The following is an 18,771-nucleotide window of genomic DNA, read 5'->3' as shown; positions in this document are numbered from 1 at the left end:
GTATAGTATTCACTCCACATACCCTTCTGCACATGTCCTCCTCACACATAGGGGCAGTGGCTAACACAAAGCATCAGTGGCAGATGTACAAAGGTCAGCGAAGGTCTGTTAACATGTGGGGTATGTTGCACAAAACATGGCAGTGCGGTGCATAGTGCATGCATTGTGTTGCAGGTATGGGGCATAAGCTACTAACACAAATGGTGCAACACAGGGATGTATGCTAACTACTACTATAAATGTGTAAGGTGCATGCCTTCTGCTATAACACATGCATGCTGTTGTGTGCAACTCAGGGATGTATGATAATTACCACTATAATTGTCTAAGCTGAATGCCATCTGCCATATCACATGCATGTTGCATGCCATAGCATGTGTCTGTCTGTGTGTCTGTGTGTGTGTGTGTGTGTGTGTGTGTGTGTGTGTGTGTGTGTGTGTGTGTGTGTGTGTGTGTGTCTGTGTGTGTGTGTGTCTGTGTGTCTGTCTGTGTGTGTGTGCCTGTCTGTGTGTGTGTGTGTGTGTGTGTGTGTGTGTGTGTGTCTGTCTGTGTGTGTGTGTGTCTGTGTGTGTATGTGTCTGTGTGTGTGTGTGTCTGTGTGTGTATGTGTGTGTGTCTGTCTGTGTGTGTGTGTGTGTGTGTGTGTGTCTGTGTGTGTGTGTGTCTGTCTGTCTGTCTGTGTGTGTCTGTGTGTGCGCTGTGCTGTATAACTTATAATGTACAGTTCTTGTCTGCTCCCACAGGTGTTGATGTAAGTGCGTTGCCCTCCTGTGGTCCACCTGATGTTAGTGTTTCCACAGACTCTAGCAGTGATGATGAAAGTATGACTGAGGCACAGGCAGGATTGTCAGGGGCTGAATCTGTGCCATTGGTTGCCATTCCACCTTCATCCCTCCTCATCCCCGCACACAGTTCTCTTGCCTACACATACCCCATCACCAGTGGCCATAGAGGAAGGACAGTTGGTGGATGGTAGCATGGAAAAGGGAAGTGTGGAGACTATGGAAGATGTGCCTGCACACCATGATCCCAGCCAATGGACTGGTGATGTCCCACACAGGCTTGTGCCCAGTGCTGCTCATCGGAGGACCACTGGCCAACATGCCCCTGCAAGACAAAGCACATCAGCTGGTGTCACCAGACGCATGTTTCAGGCTGTAATGGAGGCACAGGCACATGCTGAATGGCACAGCAGAGGTCTGAGGCTTCAGAGGGCTGCTGTCCATTTTTTAACTGACAACATGCAGGCAATTGCAAATGCTCACCATCATCTTGCAGATGTCTTGGATAGACGATTGGGTGACATGGTGGGAGTCCTTGACCGTGGCATGTCAATCCTCGAGCGTGGAATGTCTGTCCTGGAACATCTGGTGGGAGTGAGGCATTGGGCACATGGACGTAGGCCAGCTACATCACCTGTTGAAGGTCTACGTGAACATGCTACTTCACATGTCCGCTCCCATAGTGGTGGTAGCAGCAGCAGTGCAGCTGGTGCTGTGCTGTCCACACCAGAAAACAGCAGGCCAACACACCCATGGTCCTGGACATTCCCAACAGGGACACAGTTCCAGTGGACATGCATCATCAGACAGTACCCAATCTGGACCTCTGCCTGGTAGTGCCTGTTGCAACCCCTGGCAGGTGCAGGTCACGTGGCCATGGCCGGACACCGTGAACTGTGGAACCTGCCCTGTACAGTCTGCAGCTGTCAATAATACCCCAGTGTAGGCCAGCCACATGCCAGACCTGTGTGCATACACACACACACACACACACACACACACACACACACACACACACACACACACACACACACACACACACACACACACACACACCAGAAACAAGTGTAGGGCACCTCAACACACACACGCATAACATCCACACATGCCCAATGATATCAAAGGCCCTAACCCACACACATGATGTCATCCAATGGTGCAGCCTAGGCCTCTGGCAAACATTATCACCCTGTGCATATGATGATGCCTGCCGTATCCCATATGATGATGCCTGCCGCATCCCTGTCATCCACATCATCAGTGCATGGACATGCTCATATGGTCTGATGCACAGGATGAACATACTAGGAAGACAATTGTAGATTAATATTGTTGAGTAGTGTTTGACAGGCAATGGACATACCATGTACAATATTAGAATGCATTTGGTATGTTTGACAGCATGTATCATGTCTAACAGTAACTGCATGTTGATCTTGATGTTCTGCCTTCCTCTTTTAGGTGTAATTGCATGTGCTGGGGGATTTCAGTGTTTGCGGTTAGTGTCCCATATGTAAATGTTGACTACTCACAGGTCTGTATGACAATACCTGCATGGACTTTGTAGCTTCCACATCGCAGTTTTAATCTCCCAAGTTTCAATTATGTTTACTGATCTAATGATCCAAGAGCATGATAGCTTTGTAGTAAGCTACTGTATTCAGAGCCGTCACATCCATAGTGTGTGACACCACAGGTATAGTTACCTGGAGCGACGAGGAGGTAAAAGAGTGGTATAGCAGATGACAAGGGTAAAGGCCAGTGAAAAAGTGGTTTCTCATTGGGAAGCAGTAATACCCACTCACATGACAGGATGCAAACACAGACAAACCCACACACTCAGGGATTCACAGACACAGTAACACACCCAGGGATTCACAGACAGTAACACACACTCTGACACACACTTGCCAGGGTTGGGATAAGAACCCCTGTCTTTGTGCAAATCATCATTATAGCACTATGCAATTACAAGACCCACCACAGAGATTACACATGTACAGGTAGTCGGAATGGCCTAAGATCGAGGACATCAACAGGGATACTAGATTGCAGTGAGAGAATGTGGGGTGGGGGGTTCATCAGTCGGCTATGTAACAACAAGCCTCACTGCAGGGTGCACATGTTTACAGGAGGTTAGAATGCCCTTCTAAGATTGATGACATCAACAGGGATACTATATTGCATTGAATGGATGGGGGGAGGGGGACTTAACATTTCACTATGGTAAAATGCAGCCTCACACCAGGGACAGGACAGCCATACATGCATACACACACACGCACTGTGGCATTCACAAAGATATACACCTATGCCGCACACATACAGTCACTTGACATGTGTGAGATTCAACAACCTGCCTATGCCTTTCTTTCTACACTTCACTCTGTGCTGATGTCTACCAAAGTGTTCAGGAGAGTGAAAAACATTTGGGATGTATTCCCCACCATACGTGACATATATGGAGACACACACCAACACGTGCCAGTACTGTGAATCACACACCTGCCTATCTCATGATAGGTACTACAGAGTTATAGCAATATCGCATGCACTACAAAGTGTACTGACTCTTTCCTTTGCCACCTGTGCTGATATATGCACAATATATGCACAGGGGAGGTGTAACTGTTACAGGTGTCAAGAGGTTTGCCTTCAGTGTCAACCTAACTGCATTCTATGTTGTGTGTCTTCCACTTCAATTAACAGAACCATAGTGTAGCAGTTACACAGGTTATTGTAGGAATGGTTGTAACACACCTGTGAGCTGTCCTCAGTAATCATTCATCAGCAAAGTAGCCCCACCACTTAGTAGTCATGTCCAAATATCTGTCCATACCTAAAGTACAGCATACAGTACTTTGAGCATATCACCATATAGAGTTGGCAATGTTGAGGCTGCATTGCAACAGCATGATGTACTAAGACAACAGTCACCTTCAAACATCAGACACTGCACACGCATGGAATCTAAACACAAATCAATACATGTACACATATGCAGTCTCCATCAGTAAGTAGACTAGCAGGTCAAGAGGATACATTCCACACCTTCCCCACACCATGTGTGAAACCTAGCTGAGCATTACACCATAATGGCTGTTGTATTCATGTTTTGGTAGGTACCCACTGCCACCTTGTGTAATTTGAGTCAGTGCATCCAAACAAGCCCTTTGTTTCTAAGTGTATGAGCATGCCCAGTATAACCTTGTGTAGTTGTAGTCATAGTGCATCCCAAACGGCCCTGTGCTACTAAGTGTATGCGCATGCCCACTGTCACCTTGTGTAATTGGAGTCAATGCATCCAAACAAGTCTTGTGATTCTATGTGTATGAGCATGACCACTGTAACCCTGTATAGTGATAGTAGTTGTCCATTCCACAGATGGGCATACGCCAGTTCAGGGCTTGTTGTGCTACAACTATACCTCTCAGGCCTACCTATGTCTTACCTGCAGATGATGTGTCATGTTTGTGCATACAGGTTGTAATGGACTCCTACTTTAAACACACAGGTTTTCAGCTATGTACATCTTAACTGTCAGTATCCCTGTTGTTGTCCTCACTCTTAGAAGGGCATTCTGACTTCCTTGAAACATGTAATCTCTGTGGCGTGTCTCGTAACTGTGTAGTATTGTAATAGTGATCTGTAGATAGACAGGAGTTCTGATCCCACCACTGGCAAGTGTGTGTGTGTGTGTGTGTGTGTGTGTGTGTGTGTGTGTGTGTGTGAGCGTGTGGTTGTGTGTGTGTATTTGTGTCTGCATCCTGTCATGACAGTGGGTTTTGCTGCTTTCCAAAGAGAAACCACCTTTTGCACTGGCCTTTATCCTCGTCATCTGCTAAACTACCCTTTTCCCCCACCCCACTACAAGTAATCAGTCCTGTGATGTCACCCAGCTCAAAAGCAGAATCAGAGTAAGTGTAATTGTATGGTGTCTGTGTCACATACCCCAACTGCATACCATTCTACTAGTTACCTTTACATAGGCAAGACGTGTATGCACAATACCGGCAAGTGTGTGTGTGTTTGTGTGTGTGTGACTACTCTGTAGCCAGGCATACACATGTGTTATGTCTTTTAACATGCAGCACACCATGGTAGCTATCTGTGGTGAGTGAAGTCTACAAATTATTACATAGTTAAGAATAAAAAAGAATAGACAGTCAAGAATGACTACAGTTGGGTATGTTGATTCCCTGTGCCACTGTCGAGCAGTGACACAGAAGTGGTCGCCGGGTTGTATGTCCATACACATTATTCCCCCACCAAAACCCCACAATCCCCAGGGTATATTTCCCTAGCCATCATTCTCCACCCCAAACTCCACAAACACAACAACCATCCCTTCTCTGGTGACCAGATTATGATTTAAATGTTATAAAACAAGAGATGCCTCTGTTTTGTGTACACGTCAGTCCCTTTGGATTCCTTCTGTGTCACAAAGGGTGTTCAGACATGTGTGTGTGTGTATATATATATATATATATATATATATATATATATATATATATATACATGGCTATAGCTGTGTCTGTGTATATGCATATATAAATATGTGTGTACACATCCCGTAGGTGCATATATGTATTTAGTTATGACAGTTGTACAAATGTAGACTTGTCTATGTTATTTCACAGAGTACAGTACATTCAAGGATACTGTACATATGTACACAAAGTGACTGTCCCATTTGTTTGAGTACTGTGGAATACATGTAGTAAGATGTGTATTATAAAAAACATGAAACATGTATACAACCCAGATGGTTTAGTGGTAAGTCCAGTGACCTCGGTGTTCATGGTCCAGGGTTCAAGACCTGCAATGCTTGTTGATAATGTCATTTAGGACTGAATAAGGCACTTTTATGCTGTTGTAAGTGGGTGTAAATGTGTTTTCACGACAGTAAGCAGTGGGTACACACAGGTACAAGACATGTACAACTCACAGTACACTAGAAATGCCTTTCTTTGGCAATTGTACTGATGTCACCCACCTAGAAATATACCTCTGTGACTGCTGTAATCCAGTAATCTCTGTAGCGTGTCCTGTGACTGTGTAATGCTGTAGTATGATAAACTAGTTTGGCAGGTGTTCTAATTCCATACATGCTAACTGTGTGTATGTATCTGTCTGCCTGAGAAGGGAACAATGCTTTTCAGAGTACACACACTCCTTTCGATTCACATACTCACCTTTGGCAATCCTGCTGATGTCATCCACCTAGGAATACACCTCTGTGACTACTGTAACCCAACAATTTCTCTAGCGCATCCTGTAACTGCATAATGCTGCAGTGTGATAAACTAGTTTGGTAGGTGTAGGAATACACCTCTGTGACTACTGTCACCCAGCAATTTCTCTAGCGCATCCTGTAACTGCATAATGCTGTAGTGTGATAAACTAGTTTGGTAGGTGTTTTAATCCCAGACATGCTAACTGTGTGTGTGTGTCTGTCTGCCTGAGAAGGGAACAATGCTTTTTAGAGTATGCACACTCCTTATGATTCACATACTCACCTTTGGCAACCCTGCTGATGTCACCCACCTAGAAATACACCTCTGGGACTGCTGTAATCCAGTAATCTCTGTAGTGCATCCTGTAACTGTGCACCGCTGACGTGTGATTTAGAACTGTGGTAGGGATCCATTCATAATCATGGTAATTATGTATGTTTTCTGTGTGTTTCAATGTCTGTGTAGGGAGCAATGCATTATAACCTACTCACTTGCAGGACATTTACAGTGCCCTACTTTGGTACTCCTGCTGATGTCATACCCTGTAAAATACACCTCTGGAGAAAAAATTCCCTAGTTATCCTTGTGGTATGTCCTATAACTTCTCTATGCAGTAGTGTGATATAAATCTTGGTCGTGGGTTTTATACCCACACATGTCAGTTGTGGACTTGTGTGTGTCTCACTGTCTGTTTTGTGATCAATGCATTTTGGGCTACTCACTTGCAGGAAATATGAAATGCCCTACTTTGGTAAACCTGCTGATGTCATTCCTTGTGAAAAACATTGTTGGGGATGGAGTAGGCCAGTAATTTCCGTAGCACATGCTATAACTGTGTAATGCTGTAGTGTGATGAACTAGTTAGGTAGGAATTCTATTCCAAGACATGGCAGGTGTGTGTGTGTGTGTGTGTGTTTGACAGTCAGAGCCTGTGTGGAGGTGGCTGTGAATGTCTAACCACTGGACATGTTGAGGAGCGGGTTTTGTAGTTTTCCTATATGGTGGCCATATTATATGCCACAATGTCCACCTCACAAGGTTTACAGATTTCAATCAGCCAAGAGACTGGTCTAGCAAGTCATATCCCTACCTCTGGCAAAAAGCCTGGTGAACACAATAAGCAACCCTACTATTACCCAGACTATGGTCTGAACCCATGTGTCATACACAAACACACTTGCCTAGAATATCCCGCTATGTTGCTAGTACCCTGCACATTGTTGACAGATAGTAGACATGGTGTGATTGCAGTGGGCCACAGAGGACATGGCACCCTGTCCAACAGTACAATAGACATATAATTGCAGACAATGCGCCTTCACTATGTTCCCCACTGGACACCTGCAACATATGGGGTGCCATCAAATGTGATCCACAAAGGACATACAATGCCTTACACACATGCCCTGTATGAACAGATACCACTGACACCAGGAAATGCCTGTATCATGCTATCATTGCAGGTGCAGGGTCAACCTGCTGTCTATTAGCAGGTCCTGCCACACCAGGCCAGTATTGGCACATCTGATGATAACAGTCAGTGTACACATGTGCCAGGCAAACCAGGTACACATAAACATGTCACTGTACATTATTGTGCGACGTGCACATCCCAGGCATTGTTCATGTCAAGGACTATCAATCACAGACATGGCATGCATTGCAAAGCAATGGCCACACACAATGGTAACCAGGATGACAGGACAGGTCATACAATACCCATCTGTGTGGGACATTGCAGACACTACACCCCTGAACCACACTGCAGACCATTGTCACATGGCCTGATGCCAAGGATTACCCCTCACCCAGCCTTGTACAGCCATCTTGCACGGCCAACCACTACATAGCCATGAAGCAATGCACACATGCATGTCAGTACTGGCACCTTGTGTCTGCGTGTGGGGTATGATGTTCCCAACCACAGTCACACCCAGTATAACTTCCATTGGCATACTGACTGATGTCAGACACGTTCACATGCCCTAGCCCATAGAACCTCAGGATATCCCCTGTGGTGCATGTAATACCTGTGCATTATGGCAGTGTGGCAAACTTAGTGGTTAGGATGTGTATTTGTGAGCCTGTCAAAGTGTGCCAATGTGTCTGGGTCCCTTAGAGAGTGTGATTGTGCTGATAATGACATCTGTTCATGTGGACAGCCATGTGTGCTACACCTAATGTATGTCTACTATATCTCTGTTGCAGATGTTGCTCACCAGCACACATATATGTTCTTACAGCACACCAACATGTCAGCTATGTGGTACATGGAGTAACTGCATGCATTTGTAATAGTAATGGCTAGTCAGTCGGGGGTTTGAGCCCCTGTACTGGTAGATGTGTGACAGAAGATGCTTAGGTTTTAGTCTCCCAGCCTTTCTCTGATGTACTTTGCCTCTGTCTGTCCCTCCCACACACCCTCTGGTGGATGTGTAGATTGCAGTCCTTGTCTAGCTGATTGCATGTGGAACAGCTGTCATGACATTCCCATAGCCAATTGCATGGAAACACAGTACAATATCTAGGAACATCATGTTGGTGTTTGCCCATGACAGTCGCTGTGAGTGGAACCTGGATCTGGTGTTTGGTAAACAGTATCACAGATGAAATCTGGATATTCCTCAAACAACATACACTGTGGAAAATAGCCTAAAGACAGGGGGGTGATGTGCCAGGCATGACTACAGCATGTAAGTGTAGCTATGCTTCATTCAGACTACTCCCAGTTTAACAGGTTGTGTGTGGTAATGGTTAGTCTGCATTTTTTAATAACTGACAACACAGTGCTCTGTTTGTGAGGAAACTCCCATCTGTAGGGTCATCTGTGGACTGGTCAGTGTGTAGAACCATTTGTTTCTTGTGTTTCTCACAGAACACACATCTGTGAACTGCAGAAGCATAGTGTGAGGACTGCAGCCAGTATACTGTGACAGTGATGAGAGTTACTGACATTGCATCCCTGATTGGACGTACGTCACATGAAACAGTGGTATGACAGTCACTGTCTGAGGTTATCACAGTGACATGCCAATAATGTGCTACTGTTCATAGCTGCAGTCAGAAGTCATCTACGCTTTGGACAGATGTCATGCATATATATGCATGTGTTGTGCTCCCTCTGCAAATGTATGACATCTGTTGTCTTGGGTTAATGGTAATATCTATGCATGCTGTTATAAGTAATCCTAAATGCTGTTGGGTATTACTAAGCCTTATCTGTGTTAAAACTGCAACACCATAGGCTGTATGGAATTGCAGGTCCCGGCGGAACCACCTGTCCCACTTCAGCTGGCCATGGCACCGGGCACCAGCACATCTGGGGTCCAGCCTTGGACCTCCACCTCTGTTGGCATTGCACCACCTTTGGGTGGAACTGCCACTGAGGATGGGACTTGCCCCCCCTGGGAGCAGGTCCAGACAGGAACTTGCCAGCCATCGTACAGTCCTGGCCGTGGTGTGTACGGAGCTCAACAAGGGGTTTCGAGGCCAGATATGTCAGCTTGAGGGCAGAGTGACACAATTAGAGGGTGAGTCTGCCTCTCCTAGACAGCCCCCAGCACAGCCATTTTTGGGGCTGTAAAGGTGCAGTGGTGGCTGCCCATAGATGGGGACCTCCATCCCACTGTTTCCATTTGGGGGCTCATGGCCTTGGGACTGCCAAACACCCCTCCCCATCCAAGGTGTCCCCCCCCACATGTGTCATATACCACCCCTGTATGCTGTCTTGTCTGTCATCCTACCCAACCTATCCTCCATGAGCATACCTACTCTCCTTCCCCAACATCTCACTCTCACCTTACAAAAATGGAAATAAAAGGCCAGTCTGTTACCAGAACGACTGTCGCCCCAGACATAGCTGTCTATTTCACACGTGTCCACTGGACACATGTAACCTTTTTAATTTGCATCACAACATACTACTGTTGTCCTCACCCCTCTCTTAGGCACACAATCCTGGTATGCACATGACTCCTAAAGGTTGCAGGTACACATGATGCAGACAACACCCAGTATATACACAACACTACCGGTCCCTCTATGGTTACCCCATTTAACTTTTTAATGATGATGATATTGCACACAGCACCTTGCAAGAGTACTGTTATCACATTATAATTGGACAGGAACTGTTTAGTTAATGTAAATAAAATGCTCAAAGTAATGTATTTGGGCAATGTACAAATGTTTGCGTGTATTAATGACACATGTCTGTCTGAGGGAGTCTTGATATTACATAGGACAACACCACTACATAATACAAGAGTTGCTGGTGTTTTCCTTCTCATTCTTTTTAATGCTTTGTTGTCACATGGTTTGTTCTGGATATATCTATATATATATCTATATATATCTATATCTATGTATGTAGATATATCTGGACATAAACACACACACATACATCTACATAATGAAATACATTTCCTATACCGTTGAATGACTGTGCTGGATAATATGTTTGTGATAACATCAGATGTCTGTATATCTGCCATGGCTTAGTGGTAAATCACATTCGCTGTGGTGTGCAGGGTCCTGGTTTCAAGCCTTGCAGAGGCTGTTTATTTTGTTGCTGGGCAGAACAAGGGCCATTGGATACGGAGTAATTAAGGCACTTTTAAGCAGTTGTAAGCGGGTGTGCGCTGGTTTGCATGATAGTAAGCAGTGGTTACTTTTGGCTACAGTTCCTTACACTCAGTTACCTTCCTGATTGCTTAACCTGTGTAAGCAGTGCTTACCCCCGCGCAAACAGGCTAAAACCCGCTCACTGCTGCTTAAAAGTGCTTACTCCTGCTTACCCCCATGCTAATTTCTTTAAAAGAAAAGAAAAAAGGATTGATATGAGAGTGGTGAAAAAGGGGCACAAAGAGAGAAAGACAGTAGGCAAGGTAGCTAGGGATGTGCATGAAGGGTGTAGGGAAGGTCCATAGCTGTCCTTTTCTTCTAAAGCAACGGCTGTGCATATGCAATAAATTTGGCGGTACATTGGGACACTCACAACCCTGAGACAGGGGTGAGGACAACAATAGTATGTTGTGATGCCAATTAGAAACATTTACATGTGTCCAGTGGACATGTGTGAAATGGACAGCTATGTATGGGGCGTGCTTTTTTTCCGGAAACAGCTTGCCCTTTTTTTCTTTTATTTTTGGGTGAGAGTGGGATGTTGGGGAAGGAGAATAGGTATGATCGGGGAGGATAGGTTGGGTAGGATTACAGATAAGACAAACAAAATGCGCACAGGGATGGTATATGACACATATGGGGGTGGACACCTTGGATGGGGAGGGGTGTTTGGAAGTAGCAAGCCTATGAGCCCACAAATGGATACAGTGGGACTGAGGTCCCCACCCATGGGCAGTCACCACTGCACCTTCACAGCCCAGAAGGTGCGGAGCTAAGCAAAGCTAACCTCTGATTACAGTTTCTTACACTCTGCATTGCTTCACCAGTGTGATACTCGCAATACCGGCAGCTGAACAGGCTTACACCCGCTTGCTCCTGCACTTGCAAATGCACTGCATTTGGTGTTTGCATCTGACACTCACACCCCTGGGTGGGGGTGAGGACTACAATAATACCTTGTGATGCCTATTACATCGGCTTACATGCCTACAGTGAGGTGCTGTGACCATGTGTTTGTAGATGTTGTGTAGTGGGTTATGCAATGACACATATGGTCATACCGTACATAGCCATTTAAACTGGACTGTGCTGCGGTGGGACCCATATCGGGAATGGCTGCCCATTAGGCGTAAGCATGCCAGTCGACTGTACAGAATCCGTGGCCTGTCTAGAGTTTGCTTCATACTATTGGTGTGTTCCTCTTACAATCTGCACCTGTCTGGCAAATACCTGGGAACTGGCACCATTAAATACAGACAAGTAATTGGGTTTAGGACCCCACATCCTTCAGCCAAGTCATACTAATGCATACCTATTATTCTATCAGCTTTCTAAGGTTGTAAGTGGAATATGTGCTTTCTGTCCCTATTTGCTCCCCCAACGGTTTATGTTCTGTCCAATGGTTTTGCTCTTAGGGGTTGAGAGGTATGGGCGTAAGCTCTGCCCATTTCAGAATATTACTTACATCCCCGGGGTGGTCCTAATACATCTGCACACCAGCTAACACCTGCACGCCTAGGCCCATAATTGCATGCCCATAGTTCCTCCACCTGCCCCTCCTCTACAGCACTCATCCTTACTGTGGGTGCAGGTAGGGTCTAATCACACCACTACACAATGCCCACTCTTCACGTGTCAGGACCCATGTCGTATGTTGTGTCAACCCATGGGTTATCAGGCTTGCACACCCTGCTGGTCCATGTATGTCTATAGCCTGGTTTGATGAATCATTACAAGGACTGACTCTGATGATCAGTAATTTTTGGGGTGTCCCACAAGGCACATTGATGTCTTTGTTTCAAGATTAGAACTGGCAGGTTTCTCCCACTGGTAGTATCCTGCCTGTGGTCTGGGAAGCAGTGGTGTGTTTACTTGTATCATGTGTTTGTATGTTTCCCCTGTCTAGGTGGGGGTGGTTGATGTTATGTGTTACACGTTTGTTGATTGGACCCCTCACCCCCATTTGCACGGCCTGTGAACATATGTAATTCGTAACTGCTGTATCATATCCTAGCTATTTACAGGTGTATATTTATACATGCACTCACACATATATATAAATATATATATATATATATATATATATATATATATATATATATATATATATATATCTACATATATATATATATATATATATATATATATATATATAAATATATATATATATATATATATGTATATATATATATATATATCTGTATATGGATGCATACATGTATATATTTATATATTGCTGTCTATGTATATCTAAAAACATATGGGTGTTTGGGTGTCTGCATATGTATATATCTATATGTGGGTATGTATATGTATTCTGTCTCTTTATGTATACATTTGTACTACGGAAAGAGAGAGGTATATCTCCATGTCGCTATGGGTAGATATGCACACAGATTCCTCTACATATATACAACTACATCTGGTTATTCCATTCTCTGCCATGTAGATTATAATTTTCTGCACTGGGACTTGTAGCGGGTGTGGCTGCTCGTTGGGCGACACCTCTGCCCAATGAACACTTTTGCTCACATCCCTGGGGCTGTCTGTATAGGCCCACATCAGCCAACACCTGCAAACCTAGACCCATAACTAGCTACCCATAGTTCCCCCACCCGCACCTTCTCTACTGCACCCATCCTTACTCTGGGTGTAGGTCGGATCTGAACACATAACTACACGCTGCCCACTCTCCACTTCACGGGACCCATGTCATACGTTGTATCTACCCATGGGTCATCAAGCTTTCCCACCCTTGTATTCCGGGTATGTACACACTCCAGCCAGAATGGTCATCGTATCGGCTTCCTTTGGTTATATGTCAATTTTTGGGGCATCCTGCAAGGGACGCTCCTGTCTGTTCCAAGATTAGATTTCATGGGTACACTCTGTCCTCCCAGTTGTATCCTGCTTGTGGTCTGGGGAGCAGTTGACTATTTACATTATTTGCAGGTTTGTGTGTATGTTTCCTCTGTCCGGCTGGGGGGTGGGGTCATGCTATGTTTTACATGTTTCTTGCTTGGGCCCCTCACTTCAATTCGCATAGCCTGTGAACATATGTCATTCTTATGTGCTGTTTCCTATCATAGCTGTATATCTGTGTATATCTATGCACACACACACACACACACACACACACACACACACACACACACACACACACACACACACACACACACACACACACACATATATATATATATATATATATATATATATATATATATATATATATATATATATATATATATATATATATATATGTCTGCAACTATATATATATATATATATATATATATATATATATATATATATATATATGGGTCTACTTCATAAGATCAACAGACCATTTGATCGACATTCATTTGGTCGACAGCTCATTTGGTCGACAACCAGTATTCAAGGCAAAAAACAGGGAATTGCCCCCCTCCCCAATGTTGTGCGACCCTGGAGTTGATATATATAGTTAGGGGGGTGTGGGGGGCACAGACCCCCACATTGCGGGGGGTGGGGTGAAGCCCCCACCTATTTCCATTTAAAACATGAAAATACAACAAAAACTACACATTTTAAATGAAAATAGGGGGGCTCCCCCACACCCCATGAATGTCGATCAAATGGTCTGTCGATCTTATGAAGTAGACCCATATATATATATATATATATATATCTATATATATATATATATATATATATATATATATATATATATATATATATATATATATATATATATATATATATATATATATATATATATATATATATATATATATATATATATATATATATATAGATAAATATATATATATATATATATATATATATAATTGTCTGTAGGGCAATGCATACCCATGCGCAAACGCACTTAAACATGCTTACTGGTGTTTATTTAAACCTGCTTACTACTGCCGTATTCATTATGACACTGGCACTTCACTCCAGTTCACTTTTAATTGTTATTATGCAGGTTATACAGCAGACAGATGTCGAAATATGTTCATATACAGATTACCAATGGAAAATGGTATGTGTTGCAGTGGGATTCAGAACGGGAATGTCTGTTCGTTAGGTGGATGCTCTAACCACTACTCTATTGCTGTACTGCTTCATTTGCATATATACCCATATACCCATGACTCCTAGTTCCCCAAACACCCACCCCAACACTGCACTAACACAGCAGTCATCCATTCTCCAGTTGGATACACTGTGTATCCACACCACTACACATTGGCCACTCCCTACTCCTGTAGACCCATCCCATGGGTTGACTCACTCCATGTATCCTCAGACATCCCAAACATTTAATCCACAAACATTGGTGAAATGAGTGACCAATAGGACACTATTCACAATTTTTGGGTTGTCCCACTTGGGACACACATCTTTATTTCAAGATTAGACTCTATACTTCATTACATCATTACTCCTGTTAACATGACACTACAATAAATTAATAGGTATGACTATGTGGTAACGCACACGTTACACATGAGAGCTAATAATGTGCGAGTTTGGCGAATTTATTTTACAAATAGGACTGGTTTAGTCATTGGCGTTGCCATAGCAGGCAGATCACAGGAATGATTCCATGAGTGAGAAAGTCCTTACATTTGATTTTTGAGAACAGCACTGACTTCGGACATTGTACACACTTCTGCATTTTAGCAGTTTTGTCCCTTCCCTCTTATGCACAACCTATTATTCTATCTACTGTTGAGGTTTGTAGGGGCACTTTCATGTTATTTATGTCTGCAAAAGGAATGAATGTGTTACAGGGAATGTACTTCTACATATAGAAGTATGCATGTGTGTATGCATATATACTTATAACGAACTCGCTGACCACCATGAGGCGGTCCAATCAGAACCAGGCCATCCAACCCTGACATGCCTGGATCCATAATTTCATACCCATAGTTCCTCCACCCCACCCGAGTTCTACATACACGCAAACCATCCATTTTCCGGTTGCTATCACAGCCATGACACACCTCCACACATTGGCCTCTCCCCAATGTTAGGGGCCCTACATGTATGTTATCCCAACCCATGTATTATCAGGCTCTCCCACCATTTAGCCCTTGAACATACCTGCCCTTGCTTGTGTAATGGTCGGAGGTCCAACCATCCTAGCAATTTTTGGGTAGTCCCACCAGGGACTACCCTGTGATTGTTTGTAAAGTAGACTTAGCAGATCGGCAATGTTACTCCCACTGGTAGTATCCTGCCTGTGGTGTGAGTAGCAGTGCTTTGCTCTCCCCTGCCCAGCTGGGTATGACATACACTGACAGCACTAAATAATACTGGAGTTGCTGTTGATTCCCTTCTCATTCTTTTTGTATGCTTTATTGTTACGACGTTCATTCTTCGTAGAGATATATTTATATATATATATATATATATATATATATATATATATATATATATATATATATATATATATATATATATATATATATATATATATATATATATATATATATATATATATATATATATATGTGTGTGTGTATATATATATATATATATATATATATATATATATATATATATATATATATATATATATATATATATATGTATATATACATACACATGCACATACATCTACATAATTATATACATTTCCTATGCCGGGCACTGCTTATTACACCCGTGCAAGCGCACTTACACTTGCTAACCAGTACTTATATATGTTTACTACTGCTTATTTGTGCTAACACCTGCTTACTAGTGCCTTATTCATTATGACACTACCACTTTGATTGAATGACATTAGTTAAACATTTCATGCGGTACTCCAGTTCACATTTACATGTTATTATGTAGGTTATACAGCAAAACGACATTCCACATGGAAAATGATATGTGCTATAGTTGGGCTTGAACCATGCATACCTGTTCATTAGGAGGATGCTTTAACCACTACACTATTGACGTTAACTTTGATTCCTCATGTTTTTCTCTATTTGGATGATTTTGAAGTGTAAGCTACGCTAAGCAGGGGGCAGTGACGTGCAAACATGCTGCACTTCTCTTACACTTCTGCTATTGAAGCAATTCGAATGTAAAATAGGGACACATGGAATCTAATTGTGAAAGTTCTAGGGACGGGGCTCAACATTCCACTACGTGCTTGTGGGTTTACTACTTTGATTTTATTTCAGTGTTCGTGGACACTCTTGTATGCTTAGTATACATTTCAGTATCCACGGACACTGAATTAATTGCTTACTATTAAAGGTGGGCTCTAATAGTAAGCATAGTAGGTTGCGCAACTGTGGGGGCATGTTTCTGCCACCATAGAACACTTAAACATGTCCCCTGCACTCGCACATGATTCCTGTGCATGTCAAGAGTGCGGCAGCGCGCCCTCATAAATATTCATATGGCGCTGCTGCACCATCTGTAATGAGGACGCTCGGCGCAAGGCAAAAACCGTCCTTGCGCCAAGCTTCATGAATCCCAGGGTATGTATTGGCATCCTCCCCTTCAGGGACAAATTAATAGTAGTTTTTAGTAAAATGTTTTGCATAGTATACATGTGGCCTTTTTGTAAAAAAAAAAGTTAAAATGTGCATGTTAGTTGTGAAATGAATCTAAAAACATTTGCATTATGGAAGCAGTGCTAGTGACAGCTTAAAAGCCAACATCATACATCTTTAATGTGTTTTAAAATACAATCACTAAATTCAGCAGTTTTCAAACACACACAGTGCCTCAGTGGAATGTTTCCCTTCTGAGAGGGAAGAACATATATATTTTTTGCTTTTTTAACTATTTCTTTTTATTAAAAATTAAAATCAAATAATAATCTAAACAAAACAAGAAATTTAAACAGTACATAACTATTATAAATTCTCATCAACAGAAAATATAGAAACTATTTACAAAGGTGTCTACAAAAAATATTGGTCATTCACTTCATAGTATTATTTTGTTACATATTATCATTACTTTTTATAACAGTTCTCTCAGTTTCAACCAAGAATTATAATATACAGTGACTCCATCTGCCCCAGGATTCAGCAAGCTCTGCACGGTGTGCAGGAATAGTGCAGAACCATGCAAATGAGGTGAATTAGTGATCCAGGAAGCTGGCAGCCGTCCATGCAGAATTAGTGTAACCTGCAGAAATGTACTCGGTTAGTAACCGAGTAAATTTCTGCAAACTACAAAACGGAGCCATGACAGCTCATAATAAAGGGTGTATATAATGTGGAAAGCATGCCAATGGCCAAATATATGGCCACTGGCATGGAAAACATTTGCAAAATAAAATAACTTTTATTTTTTTTGGCTGATTTTGGCCGTTTAAGCATAGGGCAGTGGCGCGCAAAGGGGATCGGCTGGAAAATAAAACCCTGAAAAAAGCTTTTTCAGCAAAATCACAATTTTGCCATTATAGTCAATGGCAGGCAGAAGACAACAAGGCCACTTAATAGTGATTGCTAAGGGGGAAGACTCAGTGTCAGACTTGTAACTAGGCATTAGCAGGCAATTCTATGCAAATGAGGGGAATGATACTGAATTACAGACTTCCCCTCATGGCTAGCCTGCACCCAACTGTGTAGGTGCAGGAAAACCATGGTGCAAGCCTAAGAGTTAGCTGACATCACAGAGGGGTGTGTCAGGCATACTGTAAGCTTACTGGAGCTTTGTGGCTCAGATTTGCCCTTAGCTAAGCAGAATTTAGGAAGGGGGTGTGTCTGAAGTTGCCAAGCACACTTTACATTGCCTAAACATGTGTGTGTGCCGTGCTCCAGGTTTTAAACAAACAAACAAACAAAAAAAAAGTAAACCAGGAAATAACAGCTCCATTCACATCTGAGCATTGTGCTTGCACGGTGCACCTCAGGGCTTAAACAGGAAGGCAATGGGAAGGGAAAACAGCAGTAGGAAGGTAATCAAGGAGAATTAGCATAGCTGGTAGGTGAAATGTATCAGAATCAGCCAATTACACAGGCAGCAGCCCAGCCCAGCACAGTACTATAAACTATGCAAACACCTTTCCCTCTAGTTTTTCCCACAAACTCTACACCACCGATATACACAAACGGGGAAATATTACCTAACAAAAACAACAAAATGAGAGCGGCTGCATTTGCTCTCATAAATCAACA

Source organism: Protopterus annectens, chromosome 2.part2, assembly GCF_019279795.1.
Source record: "Protopterus annectens isolate FY-2018-M chromosome 2.part2, PAN1.0, whole genome shotgun sequence".
NCBI classification, from domain to species: Eukaryota; Metazoa; Chordata; order Ceratodontiformes; family Protopteridae; genus Protopterus; species Protopterus annectens.
This window is presented reverse-complemented; position numbering follows the sequence as displayed.